We start from the raw sequence: 26732 nt of genomic DNA, 5'->3' as shown, positions 1-26732 counted from the left end.
AATGCTGTGAAATTCTCGATCATTGATTGATTTTACTTCATTATATTTTTTATTTTACTTTATTTTATTTTTTTACTCCTTTTTTATAAGTTTTCTATTTTTATTTCATTTTATTTTATTTCTCTTTAGCTTACTTGATTTTATTTCATTTTGTTGTTTCTTTATGCTTTATTTTATTTTACTTAATTTTGTGTTACTTTATTTAATTTTTTATTTTTACTTTATTTTATTTTATAAAATTTTTGTATTCTTTTGTTATATTTTTTCCTATCTTATTTTATTTTATCTATTTAATTTATTGTACCGCACCTTTGTTTTTTGTTCATTTTACTATTCTACTTAATTGTATTTTTATTTATTTTATTTGAATTTTTTATTTATTTTATTAAAATTTTTTTTTACATTTTCTTTTCTTTTGTTTTTAATTTTATTTTAAGGTTTTTTTATTTTATTTTATTCGACTTACTTAGTTCCAGTTAAATTAATTTTATTTTATTTTGTTCCGCTTTATATTTTTATTATTATTATTTTGTTTTTTGCATTTCCTGTTTGTATTTTTTACATATATAATATATATTTTTGTGTTTTTTGCATTTTATTGGACTATTTCAATTTATTTTTTTGTTCACTTAATTTTGTTCGATTTTATTTTATTTTATTTGTTTTTTTATATGATTTTATTTTACTTCATTTTGTTCCATTTTACTTCATTTTTTACTTTACTTTATTTTATGTTAAAGTTTTATTTTTTTTATATATTTTTTATATACATAAATTTTTTTGTATATTTTATTTTATTCGACTTAGTCCATTTAAATTTGTTGTATTTCATTTTATTTTGTTTTATTTTATTTTATTAATAGCTACTCCTTTTTTGGTTTTTCTTTTTTGTTTTGCATTTCCTGCTTCTATTTTAAATTTTTTTTGCATTTTATTTTATTTTAGTTTATTTTATTTTCATAAGCGCACCAATGCGCTACCTGTACTTGCCCGAACTGGAGCTTCAATCACTTTAGCCTACTTACGGGCGCATACACTTGCTCATAGATGTAATGCAGTTCTCGCTAGTTGCAATCGATTTTTTCAAAATACGTTCCGCTCAGCAATCATATTTTTCTGTTTTTTTTTTGTGAAATAAAACACTTTTCATTAAAAATTTAAATTTTTTAATAAACTTTCAGGCTCACCAGCAGCGCAGATATATTTCAAATCAATTTTAACATCACTCGCATTGCAGTTGCAACCTTAACACTGCTCTCTATTGCAATCGTCTCAATATTTATGCGTACATATGTGCGTACGTACATATATCCGAATATATATATTTTGTGTATTCACTGCTTTTTTGTGTTTTTTCTTTTCTTCTGCTTTCACCTGCCTTGAATTCACAGTTCTAAGATTTTTTTTTAACTTTAGTTTTTATGCCTGGATCACTTTCTTGTTGCATTAGTGCATCACAGCCAACCTTTTTTGTTGCTGCGAATATTTATTTATTTTGCTTTTGTTTGTTTTTTTCTACCCGTCATTGAGCGTTTTTTGTGCGTTGATCATTTGCGCTTTCCAAGACGCTTTGTAATCCGTACAATACCGTTGTTGAAATCGAACTGAAAGCCTGCGCGTAAGCAAAAGCTGTATCGACTATCGACTTGTCGTCCACTGGCCGACTCAATTTCGCTGCTATCCCTGTCTGCGTCGTCTGCCAAGCTTTGCGTTCGGCTTTCAATGCCGATTGCAGCCCTGGCACAACCCCGAAAAACGCATTTTTGTTTAAATTGAATGAGAGCTACTATATTTGCAGAGCGCGTTACTGAGAGCTGAGCGGGTAAGTTTGTTTACGAGACATTGAAAGGTGAGAAAAAATGTGTGGTAGAGTATAATTAATACAATTCACTACTCTCTTTTGCTGCAGCTGGCAGAAGAAATCGAATCTAGCTTGTATAGGTGAGTGCATGCGGTAGAAAAGAGCGCCAGAATATATAACGGTAAAGTGCCTTAGTTGTTTAGAAAGAAAGTATTCGCTGGTGGTCTGCATAAGCTGTGCAATATCGACTTGAACCCAGAGATTGGCATCCGGTTGAGCTTGATCTCAATGCCTACTGTTGGAATGCAAGATGAAATGATACGAGTATGAGGGGTTCCTAGTAGCGAATGCCCATCGTCAGGCAATTCAAACTTCCAAGCGCATTCCTTCAATAATGAAGCTTCTCATGAAGCCCAACCGCCAGTCAGAGATGGCGTAAAACTTTAGTTCGTTACTTTTGTAGGACGACACTGAGATGAACACTAAGTTGGAGGAAAAGATCGGTCAAAAACTTAGCCAGCGATATGGTTACTTGTACAGACATAAAAGCACTTATACACACACATACATACATACATACATACATGCATCAAAACTAAAAAAAAAATAAAAGAGCAAAACTCAAAAATTAAGAAGCAATTCTGTTTTTTTTTTACCTTTAAATTTTTCGTTGCACAAATAGATGCTTCTTAAAGAGTGTTGCCACCTTTTTGTAATTTAAAAAACGTAATTTATAAACACAAATATTAAAGAACGGATTTCAAAGCAGAGTTAGATATTGTGGAAAACTTTACTCCAAAAACATTTTTCATCGGCGTTGCCACCTTAATTTTATTACGAATGTAGGAACCTATGAAACAGTTGGAAAACTTTCAAGTATATAGTACATATATGAGTCAAGAGGTATTACTGGAAAAGTGTTTTTAATAAAAACAGAATTATTGGTGTTGCCACCTAATTTTTCCTCAAATATTGAAATTAATTTCGAATGGAATTATGTAGCAGTATATGCTTCATAAACAAAAGCTGTTTCAAAACATAACGAAAAAACGTGCGCGATTGGCGTTGCTACCTAATTTTTACTCAAACACTTAAATTATTTTCGAATTGATTCGTATAGCGGTAGAGGTGTAATAAACAAAAGATGTTTCAAAACATAATAAAAAAGTGTGTGATTAGCGTTGCCACCTTTGTGCACATATATATTTGAATGAAAAATAGAAATCAGTAACAAATTGCATTTAATATGGCACTAATTGTATATTAGACGAGCGGTTTTCAAGAAACCTTTCATCTAAAATTGGTTTTAATCGACGTAGCCACTTATTCTTGATGAAAAATATAAATAAAATATAATACAGGCGTAAGATGTTTGGAAAGATTTACTAAAAAATTATTTCCAATTGATGTTGTCGCCTTGGAAAACTTAATTTCTTATTTAATTACATATGAGGACAAGGGTTTCAAATAAAATTTATTATAAAAAATAAGAAAGGTTATTAAGTTAGGTAGTGCGGCCTATCTGTAAAACAATCTCACTTAGACCTCTAGGGTCCATTGTGTGGCTAGAAGGGTTGTTGCTTAGCTTCAACACGAAAATAGTTTCGAATAAAAACATTAAATGTTTGCAATTTTATTTCTGAAAAGTGAAGTAGAAAAGTTTCTTTATTTAGTGCATTTCATTTGATAGGTAGGCCGCAGTTACCAGCTATTATACCCAGGAATAGAATTATCAATTAACCGCAGGGGACCAAATCTTCCTCAAAAGGGAGGAAAGTCTCGAAATCTTTCAAAAAATTCTCTAAATCAGCTTATACCGAAATTCTTGCGATAAAAACTTTGGTTAAGGGCGTCTACCGCTGCTTTTCACATTTCAATTTAATTATTATGCTAATTATGTAACATTTGCAAGTAAGTGGCAATAAGTACAAAAATCGTATCTTCCGAAACTATGGCTCATCTATTCGGACTAGCGCCAACTATCGCTTCAAGCTTCGAACGAACTTTTGGGTGTATCCATGACTTCGCCCCTAAACTGCGTAGAGATTAATCCTGCGTAGAGATTAATACAAAAGAATCTAAGTTCATCTTGAAAACCCGATTAGGGTGGCAATGGAATTCCGTATCAAGCAAAAAATGAAGGAGTTTCGAGCGCTAATTGAGGTAATTAAAAGCCACAATCGATAGCAGCCAAGACAGAGCTGCCATAGGCATCCCTAAAAATCTAGTTTATGCCTCCTATTGGCAAGAAAATGAGAGAATAGAGTACTTTTTAACGACAAGCATTAGAGTAAAAAGGCGCATTTTTGGGTCAGAATGAGTCATATTTTCTATTTCTCACCAATTTTTTAATAATAATATCCTTCTGCATCACTATTTTTGTTGTGGTTGTAGCATAAAAGCTGCTGTAGCTACTGAAGTGCCCATCCTTGGCCGGATACCAGTCCGCATCGTTCGGGTAACGAAAACTGACCGCCTGCATTGCTCGTTGTTTTCCATTCATACTTCCTGTTTGGTATGCCTGGAGCAACTATGTGTGATTATTCGGGGTTTCAAGTAAAATATCACGTAGAACTAAAACACTTAAAGATACAAATCTTCTAGTATCTTTGCGGTTTTCTATTGTCAGTTCTCAAATCGTACGAACGGTTCTTCAGAAGTGACGCCTAGATATGAGTGGTGAATAATTTCCAGACCGTTCCTTATTTTCAGTCATCTTTAACATTTGTTAAGTAGACAAATGAACACTTTTACAAGATAGAGCTCCCCGTGAAAATTATTGTAAAATGGTCGATCTTTAAAAACAGCAAAATTCGCAACTTTTTTTGGTAGAAATAATCGTCCGAGTGAGTCGACAATTCAAAGCTTGATGAAAAATGTATTGTTGTCATTTGTTCTGCCGAGGATAGAAAAAGGACTGACTTACCATAAACTAGAAGTTGCGTAAATAAACTCGAAGTTATCAGAACAAAGCTCCCGTCCTTTCTATTTTAGCTCAGTCTTTTTTAATTTTGACTTTCCCTTGTGTTTTATTTTAAAACAACATCTAGACGCGTCATTTGAGATATCCTTTATGGCCTGGTGGCGTGCGTTTCGGCTCATCCACGGATCAGTTTAGTAATGGATATCATTCTAAACATTACAATCAAATACCAGAGATTTGAAGTCAAAGTATATAAAACTTTTTTTTATATTGTTCTTTTAACCACTCATATTATTTTTTATTTAAGTTTTATTATTTTTTTTTTTACTTTAATTTATTGAAAATTTGCCTTAAATCAAATTATAGTTATCCTTCCCTTACCATGCTACTATATTTTTTTTTTTCGCTTCTAAAAAATTTCTATAGTAAGTCCTTTGCACCTTCTCTTTTGTCTTCCCCTTTGCCGCCCAGCAACGCTACCAACGGCACTATGTGCATTCAGCGCATTTCAGCACCATTTGGTATGCTACACCGTGTCGTATACGCAACACGAGCTTTTCGGCATTAATGCCATGCAGATTTTGCGGTTCGCCGATTTTTATTTTCCTATTTATTTCTTTTTATTTATTTATTTTTCTATATTACTTTATTTCATAAGCTTTCGCAAGCGCTCCCAGCTGTTCACGCCACTCGCGCTCTGTCTGGGTACTTTACTTTCACTCTCACTTTTCAGCTTTCTCTCCACACACTCTCTCTCTCTCCCTATCTTTCTCTAAATTTGTTGCTCTTTAAATTTCGTGCGCTCAGCATAAATTTTCAGCAATTCATTTCGTAGCTTTTTGCATTATTGCCTTAACCGATGCTTGTTTTTTTTTGTTTGAAATTTTTGTTTTTTACTTTTCTTTGTTGTTGCCCGACAACTAGGCACTTGTTGTGCGTTAATTTGAATTGAATTTGAAACAAATTTGCAACTTTTTTCTATTGTCTGTGATTTTAATTTACATTGTTTTTTGATTCCTATTATATTTTTAGAGCTATTTTTTTTATGGCTTCGGAGTTGCTTTCAAAGTTAGAAAAACTCAATCAAATTGAGTCCGCAGGCTACCAACTTTTATTGTTATCGCAGTTGTTTTTGCTCTTTTGTACATATGCCGTTATTTTTACTATTATTGTACTATTTTATGACGGCCGTGATTTGTTTGCTGGATTGTGCACGCATACATAGAGAATATACAGTTGGAAATATAAAAATGTGTACATCGCAAAAAGTTAATTCTTTGCTGTTTTATTTGCATTTCTGCATGCAAATATTTCGATAACAAATTTTGTAAATATTTTTTCTTTTGCTAAGAGCTGTTTATGTGAAATAGCTAAATGAAAAAAAAAATATTTTGAAAAACGAATTTCAATTTACAATTTCGTATAGTTTACGTTTTCAATAAAATATTCCAGATATTTCCATAGGCTTGTGCATATAATCATGGAAAAATTTTGCGGTATGATCAACAAACAAAAAAAGCTGATAATAGGAATGGAGAGACAGCTTTAAATATTGTTAATTTTTTATTTTTTTTTTTTTATTTAAAAATATATTTTTTTTTTTAATTTAATGTTTTTTTTTGTAGATTCTTACACGTCAGTTCTTCTGCGAGTAGTATTTTTTCAATTTTACGTAACTTCATATAATCACGCCTATTTTACTATAGACTATCCTAATCCAAGCTCTCGACTCAAATCTAACTTAGCACCGCCTAGCATAGCGGAGCTTAATACAGCCTGATTCTCGTTTCCACTATAGTCGGTTCTACGTTACTGGAACGACCCGGATTTATAACCGGCCAAGGACTGTTACTCCAGCAGCATTCTCCGTGCATATATGGGGAATCTTTATGTTGCTATTATTACAACAACACCAACAACAATACCATAATTTTAATCCAGTAGTTATATAACTTGGCTCAATCGAGCTTAAAAATGCCTAGCGTAGCCTTACCCAACCTAATCGAACTTCGCATAACCAAAGCTAACTTGACTTGTCCTAATTTAACCAAATCCTCACCATTTCTCTTGGCTTGAAAGTCGCATTCTGCCACGCAAAGTGAACAGCACTATTGCATCAGCTCAAAGGCATATGAAAGCCTGAGTTTGCAAATATTTATCAGCATTTTCAAAGATTTTTAAAATAACAAAAATTCTCAAAGAAACATTCACTGAAAGGCAATCATTTAGAGTCAACAAATAATTTCTATGTTTGTGTGAGAAAAACGTTTGCTTAGTTTCTATTTTTCTCTGAGAAACACTCTTGCTGATTCAAGCTCAGAAATCGAAAATATCTATCAACATTTTCCAAGATTTTTAAAATAACCAAAATCTTCAAAAATTTATCGACAAAAATGATTTCTATTTTTTTTTTGATAAAAACTCTTGCTAATTTAAGCCCAGAAATCGAAAATATCTATCAACAATTTCCAAGGTTTTTGAAAGAACCAAAATTCTCAAAAATTTAGGAAAAAAAAAACTATTTCTATTTTTGTCTGAGAAAAACTTTCGCTGAAATTCATTTTCAACAGAAATGAAATAGTTCGTAAAAAAGCACGTTCAAATATTTATTTTCCAAATTCTTCAATAGATATGATTTATATATCTAACTTAGGGGCAAAAAAAATGTCTAGCGTTTTGTTCAGAGAAATATTTTTATTTATTTATTTTTTTATTTATTTACTTTTTTTATTACTATTGTTTTTTTGTTTTGCAAAAAACTAAATTATAATATTAGTTGAAAAATATTTTCCTTCTCTGATATAAACGAAATACAAGTTACCCCACAGGTCAAAATGTCTCTCAAAACTACGCTGAGGATACCTTTTCCAAAAAAATGGCAATAGGCTGCGTTTATTGTTATTGGATGAACAACTTTCGGTTACACCGACTACCCAACGCATATGAAATGCAAGCTTTTGCAGATGATGTCCTCCTCTTAATCAGTGTAAGGTCTGTGCAAGAACTGGAGACTTGCGGCAAAGAAACAAATACAAAGACACCTGGTGCCATGGCATTCATCAACAGTGAAAGAAGCGCGAAATTAACTACAAATGACAATCCATTACGCTTTGCTAAAGAAATAAAGTCTCTTGGCAACGATTGCTTGAAATTCACCTGTCTTAGCCAGCACATCGTTGAGAAAGTTCAAACAATTTTTAAAAACGTAAGTCTTACTTGAGGCATACACTCGGAAAATATCAAACATAATATGGCTCTATGCTCTAACTTGAAACTCCTGAAATTTAAAATAATGATGAAGCAGAAAGCAAAAGCATAACTTTGCAAATCTCCAGACCGTTAGCTGGCAGGCTCATATCAGTGTAGACTTTTGCTTCTTTGCTTCTTTTAGTCTTCTTAAGTTCAAACAAATGGCTTAGTTACGGATTGATAAGCTTGAGCGCCTACCACTGAGATAAATGGCTTATTTAATTTCAAGTCAAGTTCTTCTCGTTTTTCTGTACACGGGCTTTCCAGCGCTGTTTTGGCGCCCAAAATGCTTCCTCGTGGAACACCTACGTTTATATTTTTTAGAGACGAATATGAAAATTTTTGCTTTTTGCAAAAGTGCCTAACATTAAGATATGTTAAAAAATAAAACAGTTTTTTTGCCATACGGGGTTCATTCAAAAAGTTGTTAGCCTTCAAAACTTGGTCTTCCAAAAACAGCTTTGTCGCTGACGACACGGATTTCGGGACTACCAGATGTTTGAAATCAAAAAGATGAAAAGGTTCTTGTTCAGTATGAATGTCGTTATCGTAGAAGCTACGATCTGTAAAAAACAAAATACAATTTGACAAAATGGCGGACGTTCAAAGATGAAAAACTCATTTTTGGCCCTTTTTTGACTTTAAAGGGCCGAAAAAAATAGTAAAAATTTTTTTTCCGAATGATCGTAGTTCACACGATAACAGCCAGCATCAATTCTACGTCATTTAAATTTTATTTCATCAAAACCGGTTTAGTAGTACCGGCTATACCTGTACAATGGACACAGATGATGACAGACATGTGAAGACCATTTTTTGAAGGCGACGACTTTTAAAACGAATCTCATGTGGCCAAAACAAAATTTTTATTTTTTAATAATTGATCAAGAAATCAAAATACTTCAAACAAAAATAAAAAATATTTTTTCGTTTCCATTTTACATGCTTTTAATGAAACATCTAAAAGTCAGCATTTCAAATGAGGCGAGTGCCTCAAAAGTATTTTTTCAATCAGCTCCGACATTACTGGTAACAGAGATATTGGCCTGTAAGAGAACACTTCGTATCATGGTAACTTCGGCGAATTTTTAGTATTTAAATACGTACCTTAAGTCGAGCCACTTGTTAAATAAACTGGTCAAATAATCAATACAATTTTTTGGCTGATTACGAAGCACTTCAGCCGTGATTAAATCAAATCGAGGGTAATTTTTAATCTTAATTTTGTTTGTTTCCTTGTCAAATTCTTCTGGTATTTCAGAAATAATATATTCATCGTACTCAAGGCAGTTTCCAATAGGTTCTACTTCATCAGTGCCTTCATTAAGGCTAAAGGTTTTATTTTGCTCAGCAAATAGATTCGCATTTCTCTCGCTTGTTAGGGCACAATTCTTCTCGTAAATTTTCACAGGAGCGCTGTGTTGAATTGGTCCATTGAAAAATTTAGTCGCTTTCCACAGGGAGTATTCTGTGCTTTAATTAGCTGTGAGCCTAAATTTTTAAAAATGTTCAATGCCACCTTAACGTTTTTGCTTTCAACTTATGAAATCAATTTTTTCACAATTTTTACAAATTTATTATTAAAAATTCAGAAAAGATGCACTACCCGCTAGCCAAATTCTTTGCCTACTTCGATCGACCATAAAATAAGAATACAATTATTCTTACACGTAAAAAAAGGAGCACTGACTGCCAGGACCTTCGACTCGCTGATGTAAAAGTAACAGATAGTTAGCTTAAAGGTCTTACATGTAAAAGGACTGGAAAACTTAATTAATTAAGACTTTGTTAAAAATATAGTAACTATGTTAGAGAAACAAAATTCAATTCAATTTTTTCAATCCTGATTGAACTAGAAATTCTAACATTTTTGATATATTTTCTGAGGAAGTAATTCTTAACAGTTCGGAAGATACTTTTCCTGATTTGTTCAAAATGTGGGCAGTCATGGTGTAGGTAGGCAGACCAATAAAGATGGTGAGTCACCGTGTTGGCAGCATGGAGGGCTGGAACCATTGCAAACGTATAAATATGTGGCGATTGTGTGCCCTAGACAAAGGCGGACAAATGATTTGATATCGTTGCAAAGGCAATTTAATGGGTAGTTTGGTTTTATCCTGTTTGGATTATTTACGATATAATGATGGGAAGAGGATCCCCAATTGACCAATTGTGCATTATGGTGCCTGTGATATAAAAATTTGTATACGTCTTTTTTCGGAATGTAGTCGAAAGTTATTAGTGGATCTTTCCCAGCGAGTTTAGCCCGTTCGTCCGCTAGATTGTTCCCTCTTATGCCTGCATGGCCTGGAACCCACATAAGTTTTATGCGGTCGCTATTTTTTAATCATTTGCTCCGGATACAGGAGATGATGTGCATATTGTTCATTGTGTTCATTATCGAGTAAATGACTGATTTGCCATCCGTGCAAATTACGGCTTTCGATAAAGAGTTTTCAGCGAAGGATCCATGAAGGATCGCTGCAGCTTCGGCTGTATAAACGGAGGCATAGCTAGGGAGGAGGCCGGTCGTGATTGTTGTTAGTATCAGTTTTTGACCCCTCAGTGAAAATTAAGCTCCATTTGGGAAGTAGAGGAGTTGTGACTTCTGCAAAAAGACGTTAGTAAACAATAGCATTGGTGTGATTTTTACCATATTTCGCTAAGTTTAATATAAAATTAGTCTCTTTCATCAACCATGGAGGAAACAGTACATTTTGGCGAAGTGAAGCGGAAGTGATACCAATCTCTCTGGCGTAATCAATGCATAGTGCAATCGTCGATTTGCGATGTGGGGCCTTACTTCTTTGAAGCTCGCCTACCACTGTTTCATATAAAGCGCTTTTGTAGCAAAGAAATAGCTTAGGTATAGGTTTCTTCGTATTCGTCGTGAATCTCTCTTCAATTGTGGGGAGACCGGCTTCCGTCAGTATAAATTTTGTTGGGGATTTAGGCATAGCACGGATGCTTCTGCTTACAGACGTGTGGTAAGCTGAGTAAATTAGTTTTGTGTTGCTTTTCGCACAGTTACCATAGATGGGAAGGCCATAGTCTATCTTCGATAATATGAGTGCCCTGGTTACATTTATTAGCGTTGAAGAGTTAATTAAACAGTGCTTAGGCGACAAATATTTGGTAATATGAAGCCTAGCAGCCAGTTGTTTTCTTAAGAGAGATATTTATTTTACTGCCCTGTGGTAGCACAAAATGTCAGCAGTCTGAGTTCGACCTAAAAACGACTGTCCAAGCTAACTCCACTTAACTTAAAATGGTTGCGGACTTAAGCCGCTTGGTAGGCGCTCTTTAATTGGTAAATATTGAATTTTGTATTTTTCATCTTTTTTCCTTCCTCAAAATTACACAGAAAAGTAAGAAAGACAATTTGAAGTTGATTAAATTGCAATAAAAGTCGTTTGAAAAATGTCAACAAGTAGCTATTTTTTTTATTTTTATTTCTTTCTGCGAATTTACTGCGCTTATTTTTATATATTTTCAACGGCAGTTTCTCCCAATCCGGAGGTTAGGCGTACTTTCTAATAAATACCAAATTTCTTGCCTACTAGCAAATTTTTATTTTTTCTCTTTGTGGGGCAACTACTTCTTTTATGTGGCATTCATTATTCGTATTTATGTTTGGTTTGTATCCCTTATTCCAATATTTGCTACTTCTCACTGTCAACACCTCTACTGCTGTATTTTGTTGCTTGGCATCGTTAGCCACACTTTCATATGCAAATAAACTGTCTGGTAATTCGTTCAACTACTTAAACGCCTTCAAATATGCCACGTTGTTTCAATTTCATTTGTATGCAGCAAATAGTATATGAAATTGGTCTTGTAAATGTGATTTTAAACATTTTAATTCGCCTAAAAATATGTGAAATAAAACCGCAATTTAATTTGTTAATAAATATAAAAAACCAAAAAAATGGAAGCATAAATCAGAGGTTATTTATATTTAATTTCACAAACAGCTATTTTCTTTACGAATAAAGTCCATGCAGCTTCGACCGCGCCACCTTCGCCAGCTGCTATTCTTTTTTATTCTTTTCCAATACGCGCGCATACTTTTAGGCTTTTTGTGTATACTTGTCCTGTCAGTTTTTTTATGATTCACATAAAGTGCCTACTCACAAACAAAACAAAAAAAGAGCACTAAAACCCAACGAAAAATGAACTTGTTAAAACTATTAATGCCTCAGGCCGACAAGGCAATAACAAAAATATCTGAAAGTAAGCAAAACATCAAAGAATAAAACCAAAAGGAACGCACGATTGGCTGTGAATCAACAGTTGGCAACAGCAGCAGCAATTCGAAACGAAATGAGTAAAAGGTACGAGAATAAGATGAACAACTACTGGCGTTGGCATACTTCTAAGGCGTTTTTTGCTGGCACAGCGCCTAAAATTATGTATTCAAAGTTTAGCTCTGATTCAAGAAATGCATACAGATTTTTGTTTTTTCATGTGCGACTTTTTTCAAAACTTTGTTGTAAGGTAGAAAGTATTTCGGCCTATGAAGTACTTTAGTAGACACGCCAAAATGTAGTGTCTAAAAGTATGCTTACGAAATTATAACCTATTCAAAATATTTTATCATGCGTTATAAGATTTTCGGATTGTAAATTATAAAGCTAAATGAGAAATGGATTTATGGTTAAGCGCCTAAAAATAGGCTTCCAGGTAAACGAAATTACAACAAATGTACCAATAGCAACGGCTAGCATTCAATTGGGATCGGCAAACAACGAAGCTGAGTATACTTTTGAAGAAAAATTAGAATAATTTTTCTTAGTTCCGGATTACAAAATCACTGCGATTATGAGGAAACAAAATGCTTTTTTACTTATAGCGGTTGCAGCTCGCCAAGATCGCAGAGACGATTTTGGCTGTAAGAAATCTTATCATGAAAACCAGCTGCCGTTTAAAAGCGGTCTGATACAAGAGTTCTAACCCCTTATAAATTAAAATAAAGCTGCAAACCACAAATAGCAGAACAAATTCGGTTTAAAGTTCGGTCATTTCAAGCTTTACTAAATAGTTACTCGTTGCAATTTTTTTCTTTAGTCAAGTGGAAATGTTATATTTACTTTATGCTCCTCATTAGCTTAACTATTTAAAACCTCAATAAAAGCATTTTCATTGAAAAAGCGTCAGACACAAAGCCTAGGGCTAAGTCGCCCACGGTATTACTGACGAAAAGAACCGTAAAACTTTAAAAACAGCTCCCAGTTGTCTTTCCTTACTTTAAAAAAACTTATCTGTGCCTAAAAACATGCCTTTAGCATTAAGCTATTGACATATTTCGGTATAAGAAAATATATGGAGCTATATTACTATACATTAACTGAGGAGCTATTGCTTTTATTTGCAAAATCACGTATTTGCGCTAACTTTGTTCATATATATTTTGTTTAACGCCTAAAAGTATGCTACAATTACGCCATACATTCAAAGTTATATCTCAAAAATACGGCTTGCGGCACAAAAATAATTAACGATGGTATTTTCATCAATTAAATCGTGCGTTTGCGCCTAAAAGCAAACTTACTAGTTTCAAATGGTATTAAGAAACAAGAAATTTACAGAAATTACTATGTTACTCGAAGACCGCTATAAAAATTCAAAAGTGTATGCTACTATAGCTATTATCAGCGCGTTAAATTTATTCAGATAATAGTTTTTGTTTTTGTTGTAGCCGCTACTGCTCATATATTTTTAGCGCCTAAAAGTATGCTACAATTGTGTCGTTTAAAGTTATCTTTTAAAAATTGTATAGACTTTGCAGCGCAAGAATAATCAGTGTTCGCATTTTTAATAATAAAATCATGTATCTGCACCTAAAAGTAAGCATTATAATACATAATATCTATTACCATAATCAGAGTAGGAATTGCGCCCTTATCTAAAACTTACGTTTATTTTTTACAACTTACAGGCGGCGCGTTGCTCCTAAGTACCTTTTTTCTTTTGTGCTCTCGATTCACCGGAGTTTTTTTGTTCGTTCAAAGTAAGTTCTACGCATATCTCCTGCCACTGTTTACAGCGTAAAGAGAAGTTTGAGGAGTAAGTAAACAAATTACTGTGCTGATAACGATAAGAAATGGTGGGAGAGCAGCAAAAGGCAGTGAGCAAAGGGGCGACGGAAAGTCTTAAATTAAAAGTAAGTAGAAGTACAAATTTAAATCGACATAAAAAGCAAAATATGCCGCATTTACCCTATAACGCCTAAAAGTATGCATGCTGGGCCTTATACAATATTAATTCAATTGATTCCCGTTAGCATGCAAAAGAATACAAATATATTAAAAAAAAAATGTTTTCCATTCGAAAAAAGCACTCTTCTCGTAATACTGAACAAAGCAAAATTGAGACATGTAAATAAAAACTTTAATGATGATTGAAGCGATGACAATAGAACTTTTTAACAGACAGTCTAATTGACTGCTTAACAGAGTGTAAATAAGTTGGCGACTACTTAGTGGACTAAAGGCGACAAGCAATAGACAGACAGACACACAAAGGCAGCGCGTCCTCATAATAAAATTTATGTTGAATTTAAATGTGGCAAAGAAAGTGAAAAAGGAGAATGGCAGACCGAATAAGAGCAATATTTTAGAATTTTAGCAGTCAATGGGCACAGTGTATTTCGCATCACAAAAACAAATTACAGTAGCTGCAGATTACGATATACGATATTTACATATGCAGTCCCAAAAGAAATTAGGGGAGGTTTCTGAATAATAAGGCCGCCATATCCTCTTGAAAATAGGCGGACAAAATATAAAGGTGACAAAGAAATGGGAAGCAAAACTTTATGGGAGGGCAACTACCTGTCTACATGCAATAAAACTTTAGGTGTTGATGGGAAATTAGGCAAACCAGAGGTAATGCTTTTCACGTTGAAAACTCGAATTCTTAAATTTGAGCTACTTGATGTGCTTCAAGAAATGTATACCTGCTCTCGCTATAGATAGGAATGACACATCTAATGACCTTTTAGACTACATTTCGTCAAAAGGTGTATTTGTACTAGGTCTTAAGAGGCGTTAGGGGATAAAAAATGGCGCTGGAGGATAAGAAATGTTTTAGGTCGCGATGTCCCTCTTTTAGCTAAAATCTTCTCTATCTCTTCTCTCCATCATCTCCCTTCTATCTTCTAAAATCTAATATAAATTTTAAAATCTACCTTTATTAACTTGTATCTATCAACGCTACAATCAACGGAGTAACACAGAGACATACGAACCAATTTTTCGTTGGCAGCGCGCATTGAAGAATTGGCTCTGGAAAAGAGCTCGTTTCATAAATATTTTCTGAAGACTTAATCATTCTAATATAGTACAAAGTATTGAAAAGTACAAAGCGGTGTTTTTTATGACTTGTTTTTTTTTTAACCAGCCGATAACGCACCCTTTATATATTCATAGAAGAATAAAATAAATAAACTATTGAAAAAATCGAAAATATTAAATGGTGCTCTTGAACGCTGTTGTTTTAAAGCCATTTTTAAAAATAAACGAGTCAATGACACACCCTTTATCTATGAATGTACTTTAATGTATAAGAATATAATAAATATAACTGAAAAATATTGAATGGTGCTCTTTTATGGCATTTTTAAAATTAAGCCAATTCTTGAGGCAGCCTGTATATGTTTACATAAATATTATAAATATATATAAAATAAAACTAAAATGTTAAACAAACAGCAAAAAAAATTACTGAAATATATTCGAAACTATTTTTATAGCATTTTTAATAATAAGCCACTCGGTGGCCTCCCCTTTGCGCATCAACATGTAAATTTTTGGCTATATTAGATATATAGGAATAGAACAAGAATCACTTAAAAATATTTACAGTTGTTTTTAAAAGCATTTGTTTTAAGAAACCAGCCGATGACTCACCCTTTATATTGATTTTTACGTGTTATATTGTTGAATTCTAAATACAACTCTGCAAACCAATCCTGTTCTCTTATACGAACAATTGTACTTCACTTGAATTTGAAAGGTCGAGCCAAGGAGCACCAAGAGATTTGGTGGCTCCTAAAACACTCAGGCTGAAGAGCCCATTGTATTTAAAGCTCTGGAAAGGGGGGTAGATAGTCAAGGAGGGAGGGAGAAAAGTATCAGAGAAAGAGATAGGAAGGAATAGAGACAGAGATAGAGATAGTTAGTCCTGTGAGAATTTTCCAGATCTTTTGGCAAAACCTTCAACCGAATGTATTTTCTTCTAAGTTTTAGTAGAAAGTTTGACAGTTTTCTGTTCGGACTTGTCACAAAAAACACTTTACAGTTCTGAAGCGTTCCAGACCGGACCATAGCTCTTTATGTAGATTGCCTACATAATCGTTGATCCAATTCTTGATTCCTGCGGGACTGATTCCGATTATTGGCTCTGGCCCCTGTGGGGGAACCGCTGATCCACGGTTGGCCAATTCGTCGGCAATTTCGTTTCCTTGAACACCGGAGTGTCCCGGAATCCATATAAGTACAAGCCTGTTTTGTCTTGCGACAGAATTAAGCTTCTTCATACATTCTTGAACAATCTTTGAGGTTTGCTTCGCGTTCTCCAGGGCCTTCAATGCGGCCTGACAGTCACTGAAGACTCCAATTTGTTTCCCGCTCCATCTCCTCTCGATTATCCATTCGGCTACTTTTAGGATGGCAAAAACTTCTGTTTGGAAAACAGTTGTCATTCCCCCCATAGCATAGTGATACTTATTACTATCGTTTAAGTACCATCCGGCTCCAGACCCTATTTCAGTCTTGGACCCATCGGTAAAGAAAATATCCGTCAAACCTCCCTGCATGCATTCTGGATTGCTCCATTGCTCACGTAATGGAAATCTGACATCAAATTTTCTTCCAAATGAAACTGTGGGTATCAGGTCATCTTTAGGTGCCAAAAACAGTGGATACTGCTCCGACAGCAACTTAAAGATTTCTCTGTGTCCCGAAGTTCCATCTTCATCCCAGAAACCATATTTATGGAGTCTACACATTGCTTTTATTGCTTCCTGTTGTATCTTAAGATCCAGGGGGAGCAAATCAAGCATAGCATTTAGAGCATCACCAGAGGTTGTACTCATGGCACCCGTGATGCATAAACATACACTTCTTTGCAGCCTGTATAGTTCCTGGATTGTGGACTTAACCATGCTCCGTCGCCACCAGACCACAGAAGCGTAAGTGATGATTGGTCTGATAAGTTCTGTGTATATCCATAGGACCACAGCAGGTTTCAGACCCCAAGTTTTGCCAAAGGCTCTACGGCATTGCTGAAAAATCTTCAATGCACGATTCACCTTCAGTGAAACGTGTGTCTCCCAAGTCAGCTTCTTATCCAAGATTACTCCTAGATATTTAACTTCGTTGGAAAGACCAAGTGTCACACCTTTCAGTGTTGGAAGACTGAGTCCATCCAATTTCCGTTTTCTCGTAAACAAGACTATGGTTGTTTTGTTCGAGTTAACGGAAAGACCTTGTCTCATGCATCAGTCATCGATTTTGTCAAGGATCCTCTGCACTTTCGTGTAAAGCCTCCTTAAGGATTTATCTGATGTTAGCGCACAGACGTCGTCCGCATATGCTTGAAAATGAAAACCGAGTTCCTGCATCTCCACTAATAGAGAGTCTATGACAAAGCACCACAGCAGCGGAGAAAGAACACCCCCTTGGAGACATCCTTGCTTGGCCCTGACTGTGATTTGTTCGTCACTGCTCCCACCAGCGATTAACAGCCTCTCAGAGAGCATGGAATATATCCATTTTATAATGGTTTGATTAACTCCGTGTCGTTCGGCAGAAGAACATATCGAGCCGAAAGTGGCATTATCAAAAGCCCCCTCAATGTCCACGAACACGCCCATTGTGTATTCGTCAGCTTCCAACCCGGCTTCAATCTTGCTAACAAGATCATGTAAGGCTGATTCACATGATTTTCCCTTCTGGTAAGCGTGTTGATTTCTACTAAGTGGACTTCTCGGCAATACCCCCACTCGAATATGTTTCTCCACCACTCGCTCCAGACTTTTCAACGATGTCAAACTGATTGGTCTAAAACTTATTGCTAGGGAATAGTCATCTTTTCCTGGTTTCGGAATAAATACTACTTTTACGCGTCGCCATTGGAATGGTATATAACCAAATGCAAGACAGGCTGTGAAGATCCTTTTCAGGGCCTCAATCAGCCTATCTCCTCCTTTTTTGAGCATTGCTGGATATATTCCGTCAGGTCCAGGGGACTTAAAGTTCTCAAAGGAAGATAAGGAAAACCTTATTGATTCCCTTGTCACTATCCGACTAGCAATATACCAGCTATACCTAGAGGTTCCACCGTTGCTACCGTTATTGTTCATGCCACTATCAACTTCAAAGAGAGTTCTACTACCCGGAAAATGGGTTTCGAGTAGAGCATTAACGTTTCCGATTTGGAAATGGTGTATGAACCATCAGGTTTTCGAATGGAATCCAGCCTTACTGAGCGGTCTAAATGAAGGACCTTACAAAGTCTCGCTGTTTCCCTCATTTCTTCGACGTTACTGCAGAAATTTCTATAGGATTCAAGTTTGGCTTGCCGTACTTTTTTCTTATATTCTCTCTGTGTAAGTCGATGATTAGCCCAGTCCTCTTCTGTTTTGGTCTTCAAGGCCTTATTAAGAAGTTTCCTGGACCGTACACGAAGCTTCGACAGTTCAGGGTTCCACCAAGGAACCGCTTTCCCCTGTCTGCTTTGCCTGAGTGGACACAGTTCCTCAAAGCAATTGATTAAAGTACCTTCTAATTTCTTAGTAGCATCTTCAATCATTTCTGCTGATTTGAGTTTTTTCAGGTCTGGTAATCGCTCTGTTACAAGCTCACCATACCTGTCCCAGTCCACATTTCGAGGATTCTTACCGGAAGGTATTGATATTGTGTCAATTCCCAGTCGGAATTCGATAAGGTGATGATCAGAAAGAGAGTCCTCTTCCAAAACTCGCCATCGGTTGATTTGATTTCCAACTGACCTATTGGTAAGTGTTAAATCAATCACCTCTTGTCTCCTTCTGGTCACAAAAGTTGGTTTGTTACCAGTGTTTTGAATGACCAAATCGGATGACAGGATAAAATCCAGTAACTTGAGACCTTTGGGGTTGCATTTGCTGCTTCCCCACACAATGTTCTGCGAATTTGCATCACAGCCCACTACTAGCCCCAGATTATTGGATTCTACGTACTTGACCACTTCTCTTAGCTCCCTCGAAGGAGGTGGCTGTAAAGAGTCGTAGGGTAGGTAGATCGAAACTACGATAACTTCGACACTGTTCCCACTTTTCAAGTACTTTATTTTTGCAGCAACGATATCTCCGGAGCATAGCTCTTTTAACATCGTGTGTTCGATCAACCTCGGCATGATAATACATGCTCGCGGTCTCACATTCCCTTCACAATGAAGTATTTGTCCCCACGACATAGCACCTAGACCACAGATACGCTTGTGACATACCCATGGTTCTTGTATAAGTATTATGTGTGGGTTTGTTTGCAGTTTTGCATGCCTACGGCACAAGAGAGCCGTAGACGCTTTGCTATGCTGCATATTTATCTGTGTAAATATTACTTCAGTCATGAGACTGAGTATATTTACGCTTTGTCCTCCACCTTATCCTGGACACGGAAGTGGATCCGCCCCAGATGTAGGTGAGGACGGCACCCGTACTTCGACTTAAGAACCTTGAGGGACTCAAGATCGATACCCAGTACCAGGTGGGAACCCGCCTCCGAAGTGGTAGCGGATTTCTGCCTGATGCACCGGTATACTCTCCAGAGAGTCGTGTCAAGGTCCTTATTCTGAACACGGATGCGTTTGAGGAGTTCTGCTGAATTACAGGAAGGACCCGGAATCCAAACACTCGCTCGTACCAGCATTTCTTTGCTACTCTCAACAAGAATAAACTTGCTGTTTTCGCAGGCTGGAATCTCTGCTATCGCCTTTCTCTAGCCATTCTCGGGAAAAAGCATTGGAACAGTGCACCTTTACGATGCCGTCCACCACGCTTTTCCCCTCGAAAGTCGGCGCGTCTTTCGACTCACCGATAGCTTTTCAAAGATAGCTGTCAAGATAGTCTTGTTGCCCTTTGGACAGTAGATCATCTTGTTTGTCGATATGTATCTCCACCGTCATTGCCTTTGCTGCCATTCTCGCGAATGATTCGCCAGACGTTGCCGGAAGAGTGTCATTCGACATTTGAGGTCCCTTAGCCTCTGCCTTATCAGGCAAAGGTTTGTCTGCCTTGGATTGGGTCGAGGATGCAGGCATTTCCGAATTCCGTCTCTCGACTTTCCTCTTCTTTGCCTTTCTCCTCTTCCCGGTCGTTGGCACAGACCCCGTTTCGTTTCCGGAAGAGCGCAGCGCTACAGAGGAATCCTCTGTTCTGCCACGCTTTCCAGTTTCCGTTACAGGTGTCGAAGTTGACGGAGCTTGAGTCCTTGCCTTAGCTAGTGCTTCGGCTTGCCTCGCCTTCTGTCTTTTTCGTTTGATCTGTCTTACGGTTAGACCAACACCTGCGTTCGACTCTCCAATATCTTCGGTCTTTTTACCGGTACTTACCTGATTCACACCAGGTTTAACCATTGTCAAAGACTTACTCGGTACCAGAGATCCGTCTGAGTCTACTGAGAGATTGTCCGCCATCTCCACATCCTCCGCAACTTGTTCAGTTGCTTCAGATCGTTTCGACGACGGTATATCGCTCACACTCACTCGGCTCTCCATTGGCATAGCCAATGTGCCATGTTTCAACACTAGTAGTGCGCTTCCTCCGGAACCCTGGGTGTCAGTTCCGGTCATAGGGGAATGTGGGGTTCGGGCCTGCACATCCGATGCCCGAGCCGTCGATTGCTCGACGGGAGGATTTCCCGAAAGTGGGTTACCTCGTGCAGAGAGATCCTTTGTTAACCTCCACATTGCGATGAAATGCATTTTATACCTCCTGCCAGGTTGTCGGTACGGTACTCTCCACATAGTACTTGGGTGGCCACCAATTCCGCCGTTCCGCGGATGAGTGGATACCCAATTCCTATATGGAGCTGGCCTCTTAGTTCGTGGTAAGTTAATCTCCATAGCATGGGGTTAACTCGCCACTTAAGCCTCATCCCCGCGGCAAGGAGACCGACATGACAAGTACTTCACTTACATGGAGCTTTGTACTTGTACAATTATACATTAGATAGTAGGTGATGCCAAAAATGAAAAACGGGGCTTAGAATAAAAACGTGAATTATATTACATCGGCACGATTTTTTCTTTCTCTGCGCGGAAATACTGCTTCAAATGGTGATGGGCCCAGGTATCGACTTGGGTTTTGTTCAAAACTATGGCATTTTTAGTGATAAACCAATCGGTGGCCTACCCTATTTTATTTATATAGGAAAAGAAAAAAAATTACTGAAAAATATTTACAGGTGCTTTTAATGACATTTTTTTAAAGAAACCAGCCGATGGCCCACCCTCTATATAGAGTTTTGCATAACACATATACTATGATTTTTAAATATTATCTATAGTATTATTTTAAAACATGGCGCTTATTCTGACTAAACTACAATATGTACAGATATGAAATATATATCAAAAGAAAAGATTTGACGAGTATGTTTGAAAGAATCATAAAAATTAAATTGGTTCATTTATTAATGAGATATTCGTATGTAAAGTTATTAACATTTTCATATTGATCACAGCATGTCTATGCAAAGAGTAAAATTAATTTTGTGAGCGGGACTAGCATGGTACCTGGCAGAGCTCTGTTGTGTTTAGATCGTCTTTTGCGCGATATTCTCCAAAATGAGACGCCGTTTGGTAGGAAAATTATTATTCTGGGTATAGACTTTAGGCAAGTTTTGCCTGTGGTACCGAGAAGTACGCGAGCTGGCATAGTTGGTAATTTTTTAAAGCGTTGCTCTTTGTGGAATTTTTTTAAATAATTTAAGCTCACAATCAATATGCGTAGTCAAGAACCCGACCATTGTAATTTTCTTTTGCGCATAGGACACGGCGAAGGGCAAGACAATGCATCAATAGTAAAAATTCCTGACCAAATTCTTTTAAAAAACGGAAACCTCATTGACTGGATTTTCCAACCAAATAATGGAATAATAGGAATCGATAATTTAAAATACCGAGCCATATTATGTCCAACAAATTATCAATGTGCCATCATAAACTCGAGTATAGTCGATATGCTGCCTGGTCAAGAGCGCACATATCTCAGCGCTGATACGATTGTTTCACAAGATTGACAAGATCAGGTAAGATTCCCTGTGGAATTTTTACACTCCCTCAATTTTAGTGGAACTCCGCCGCATAAGCTTCAATTGAAAATTGGAACAGTGATAATGTTGATTCGCAATTTAAGCCCAGCAGAAGGATTGGTGAATGGCACACGACTTATCATAAAACAAATGCATCCGAATTGTTTGCACGCGGAAGTGTTATGCGGAAAGGCTCAGGGAAGGCGATTTCTATTGCCTCGTATAAATTTGCAGCCGAGCGAAACCACACTTCCTTTTACGTTGAAGCGCCGCCAATTTCCCATTATAATAGCCTTCGCCATAACAATAAATAAGGCCCAGGGGCAAACATTATCAAGGGTGGGACTTCATTTAAAGGAGGATTGCTTTGCTCACGGCCAACTTTATGTTGCGTTAAGCCGGGTTAGATCAGGGGAAAATATACGAGTTCAAATGGGCAATAACGAAAACTTGACGTTGAATGTAGTTTATAATGAAGTAAATAATTTAAAAAAAAAATTACTGATTTAACTGAAAAAAATTATAAAAATGTTATATGCATAAGTTCTTACATATAACATATGATTAAAAATATACACTTTTCTAATCATCATAACTTTTAATATACACAAGTGTCACATATGCTGTTTACTTTCTGTGGGAAAAAAGCCCACCCGATTTTCGGGGGTTACATACTAGTATAAATAAATCTAAAGCAAAAAACTTTGTAAAGTATTGTTCATGGCATTTTTAAAAAGAATAAAGTCGATGGTACACCTTTTTTATTAGTTTTTACATATTCTATATATAAAACTAAAACAAAAACCATTAAAAGGTATTACACACTGTTGTGTTAGGAGATTTTTTAAAAAGAAAATAACCGACGGCGCACCCTTTATATATGTTTACACATATTATATAAATTAAACTAAATTAAACGCATTGAAAAGTATTGAACGCTGTTGTTTTATGGCACTTATAAAAAGACACAAGTAGACGGTCCACCCTGTATATATTTATATTAATACTATATGTGTTTGAAAAAGACTAAAATACTAAAAAATAGCAAAAACAGCAAACAAAACTACCGAAAAATATTTAAAACTATTTTTATAGCATTTTTAGGAATAAACCAGTCGGTGACCTACCCTTTGTGTTTGTGCGTGTAAATTTTTGGCTACATAATAATTACAAAAATAAAATAAGAATCACTGAAAGGTATTTAAAGTTGTTTCTAATATCATTTTTTTAAGAAAGCAGCCGATGACCCACCTTTTATATATTTTTGTACATATTACATATGTAAGACTACAACAAAAAATTGGAAAGTTGTGAAGTCTTTTGTTTTATGGCATTTTTAATAAGAAGCGAATTGATGGCCCACCCTTTATTTATTTATATACATATCGTACGGGTACGAATAAAACTAAAACACTGAAAAGAATTGAACAAAAATCACTGAAAAATATCGAATGCTATTTTTACGATATTTTTATAATAGGACTATGAATAAGTTCGTGCGGTTTTTTTTCGAAATTTGAAACTTTATTGACGTAAAATGGTTACAAATTTAATATTCAAAATATTGTCCATCGCTTACTACTACTTTTTCCCATCTTTCTGGCAATTCACGGATTCCCTTTGTGAAAAATTCGGTCGGTTTTGCCGCAATCCACGAATCGATCCATTTTTTGGCTTCATCGTAATTACGGAAGTGCTGGTCAGCCAGGCCATGTTGCATCGATCGGAAGAGATGGTAATCGGATGGCGCAAGGTCTGGACTATACGGCGGGTGGGGTAGGACATCCCATTTGAGCGTTTCTAAGTATGTTTTGACCACTTGTGCAACATGTGGCCGAGCATTGTCATGTTGCAAAATAACTTTGTCGTGTCTATCGGCGTATTGCGGCCGTTTTTCTCGCAGTGCTCGGCTCAAACGCATCAATTGTCGTCGGTAGACATCCCCCGTAATCGTTTCATTCGGTTTCAGTAGCTCATAATACACAACACCCAGCTGGTCCCACCAGATACACAGCATAACCTTCAGGCCATGAATATTCTGCGCCGACGTCGATGTTGAAGCATGGCCAGGGTATCCATACGTTGCCCGACGTTTTGGATTGTCGTAATGGACCCACTTTTTATCGCCAGTCACAATTCGATGCAAAAAACCCTTTCTTTTGTGCCGTTGAAGCAGTTGTTCGCATGCCATAAAACGGCGTTCAACGTCTCTTGGCTTCAATTCATACGGCACCCAATGGCCTACCTTTCGGATCATTCCCATGGCTTTTAAACGTTTGGAAATGGTTGATTGATCAACTCCCAAAGTTTTTGCAACCTCTTCTTGCGTTTGAGCCGGATCTTGATCGAGCAATTCCTCCAATTCGGTATCCATGAACTTTGGCGGCGCACCCTCGCGTTCTTCGTCTTCCAAGCCAAAATCACCACTTTTAAAGCGTGCAAACCACTTCTGGCACGTTCGCTCAGATAGAGCATGCTCACCATAAACTTCCACCAAGATACGATGACTTTCGGCTGCTTTTTTCTTCATATTAAAATAATGAAGAAGAATTCCCCGCAAAAACACATTATTTGGCACGAAATTCGACATTTTCAAGTGTGGTAAAAATATTGTTGTTTACGCTTCAAATAAAAAACTTATACTGACGTTTGTGCCTTACGACAGTAGCTCTCCAATGAATGTTTCGAAATGTGGATCGATGGAATAATAATCAAGTTACGCCATCTGTTGTAAAACCGCACGAACTTATAAATAGACCTATTACAATACATACACCATCGATGGCCTACCATCTGTACATGTATGTGTACATGTTTCTGGTTTTATTATTATATATAAGAATAGAGCGAAAGTCATTGAAAAATATTTCCAGGTGTTTTTATACCATTTTTTTAACGAAACCAGCCGATGGCATACGCTTCATATATGTATATATAATATATGTACATATGTATGTATGTATGTGTATATAAATACATATTTTTTATATATAAGAATAAAGCATTGAAAAATATTTAAAGTGTTTTTTTGGCATTTTTGAAGGGCAGAAATATTTATCAAATTCTACTAAGAGAGATCATAATTCCCTACTGTGAGCCGCTGCTGTTAAAGTCGATAACTTTTTTACATATTTTATATAGCTCTGAATGTTTAGGTGTAGTTCAAACTGTCAGTTATGTAAATAAATATGTATGTAATTTAATTGAACAGTATCATTAGATGTTAGATATGAAACTGTCAGCCATTTATCTTGCATGCAACGAGGTAATTTATAAACTAAAAAAAAGAAACTAATAAAATTTTAATAGCAATAATTGAAGCCAAAGTTTACTCACCTCACACCTTCCAGCAACAATCGATTTATAATTAACAATTATTGTTGTGTAAATTCAATCGAATTAATGGCACATTTGTTTGTCGCTATATCACTATCACTAACACCAATACATTTTATGACGAATGAATAGATGTGGTTGATGTTCCCGCTTAGCTGAAAGAGAGATAAAAAATCTTATATGTATGTGTCTACTCAAATTTTTTTTCTATTTGAGAAAATTATTCTCTCACTCATTCTGTTTGAATTTGTCATTACTAACCAGGCGGTAATTTAAAACTAATTAATCTTAATCATGTATAAAAACATACAATTCTTCGTACATTTGCCTGCAGGCAGAGTGCATATTTTTATTTTTAATTATATTTTGTGGCATTTCTCTACGACTGTGTACTTGGCGGCAGACTCTCTTATCATTCAGCTGCAATTTAATGAAAACGATATTTTCTCTACCTGCCTCCTCGTGTTGTCTTACATTTCATGCACTGGTATGCAACTATCCACTGCATTAGGCGACTCAACCCAACACTCGCCTACATCTATGCAATACCAACTAGGCGCTTCACATTAATTATATATATGTATATATTGTACATGTACACTTATATGTATGTAGGTGTTAGTGTGCAATGTCCATATTCACCACAGAACAGCTGTGCTGTGCCGCTACAACAATCACAATCTCGCATTTACCGCAATCACTTTGGAATTATGCACAATCTCACACACTCCCCCTTCGTTAACAAACAAACAAAAAACAAAAAAGAAAAAAAAACTGGCCCATATACATGCACACGTTCAACGTTTACAGTTCCTCTCCAACACTGTTAGCGGAAAACTGCTGTCAAATGTTGAGTTGTAAGCAAATTCATTAACTAATTTTTGATATTTTCTGACAGTGACAGATTTTATTTTGTTTTCGTATCGTGACAAAAACCTTAAAAGATGTTAAGCGATAAGCGTATTCTAGATATTAAAGCATAAGAACTTATGTATTTACGTTTGAAGAATTGTACGTTGAACCAAAAACGAGTTTCTTATAAGCAAATATGCCGTTTAGCTGTCAATAGCTATAATACAAAAAAAAAAAAAACTTTAATTACAAAGTACTTCTGCAGTGTAAT

At 35.9% G+C, this 26732-nt stretch overlaps 1 protein-coding gene across 1 annotated transcript in view; it reads right to left on the bottom strand.

Annotated features, from left to right (window-relative positions):
* LOC128858971 (high affinity cGMP-specific 3',5'-cyclic phosphodiesterase 9A) overlaps positions 1–26732 on the bottom strand; it is a 293177-nt gene that overhangs the window by 244505 nt on the left and 21940 nt on the right. Inside the window, exon 3 of the mRNA XM_054095601.1 lies at positions 25610–25764. The gene's annotated coding sequence lies outside the window, so the exon portion shown is untranslated. The remainder of the gene's footprint in view (positions 1–25609; positions 25765–26732) is intronic.

Source organism: Anastrepha ludens, chromosome 3, assembly GCF_028408465.1.
Source record: "Anastrepha ludens isolate Willacy chromosome 3, idAnaLude1.1, whole genome shotgun sequence".
In the NCBI taxonomy this organism is placed as follows: Eukaryota; Metazoa; Arthropoda; class Insecta; order Diptera; family Tephritidae; genus Anastrepha; species Anastrepha ludens.
This window is presented reverse-complemented; position numbering and strand designations above follow the sequence as displayed.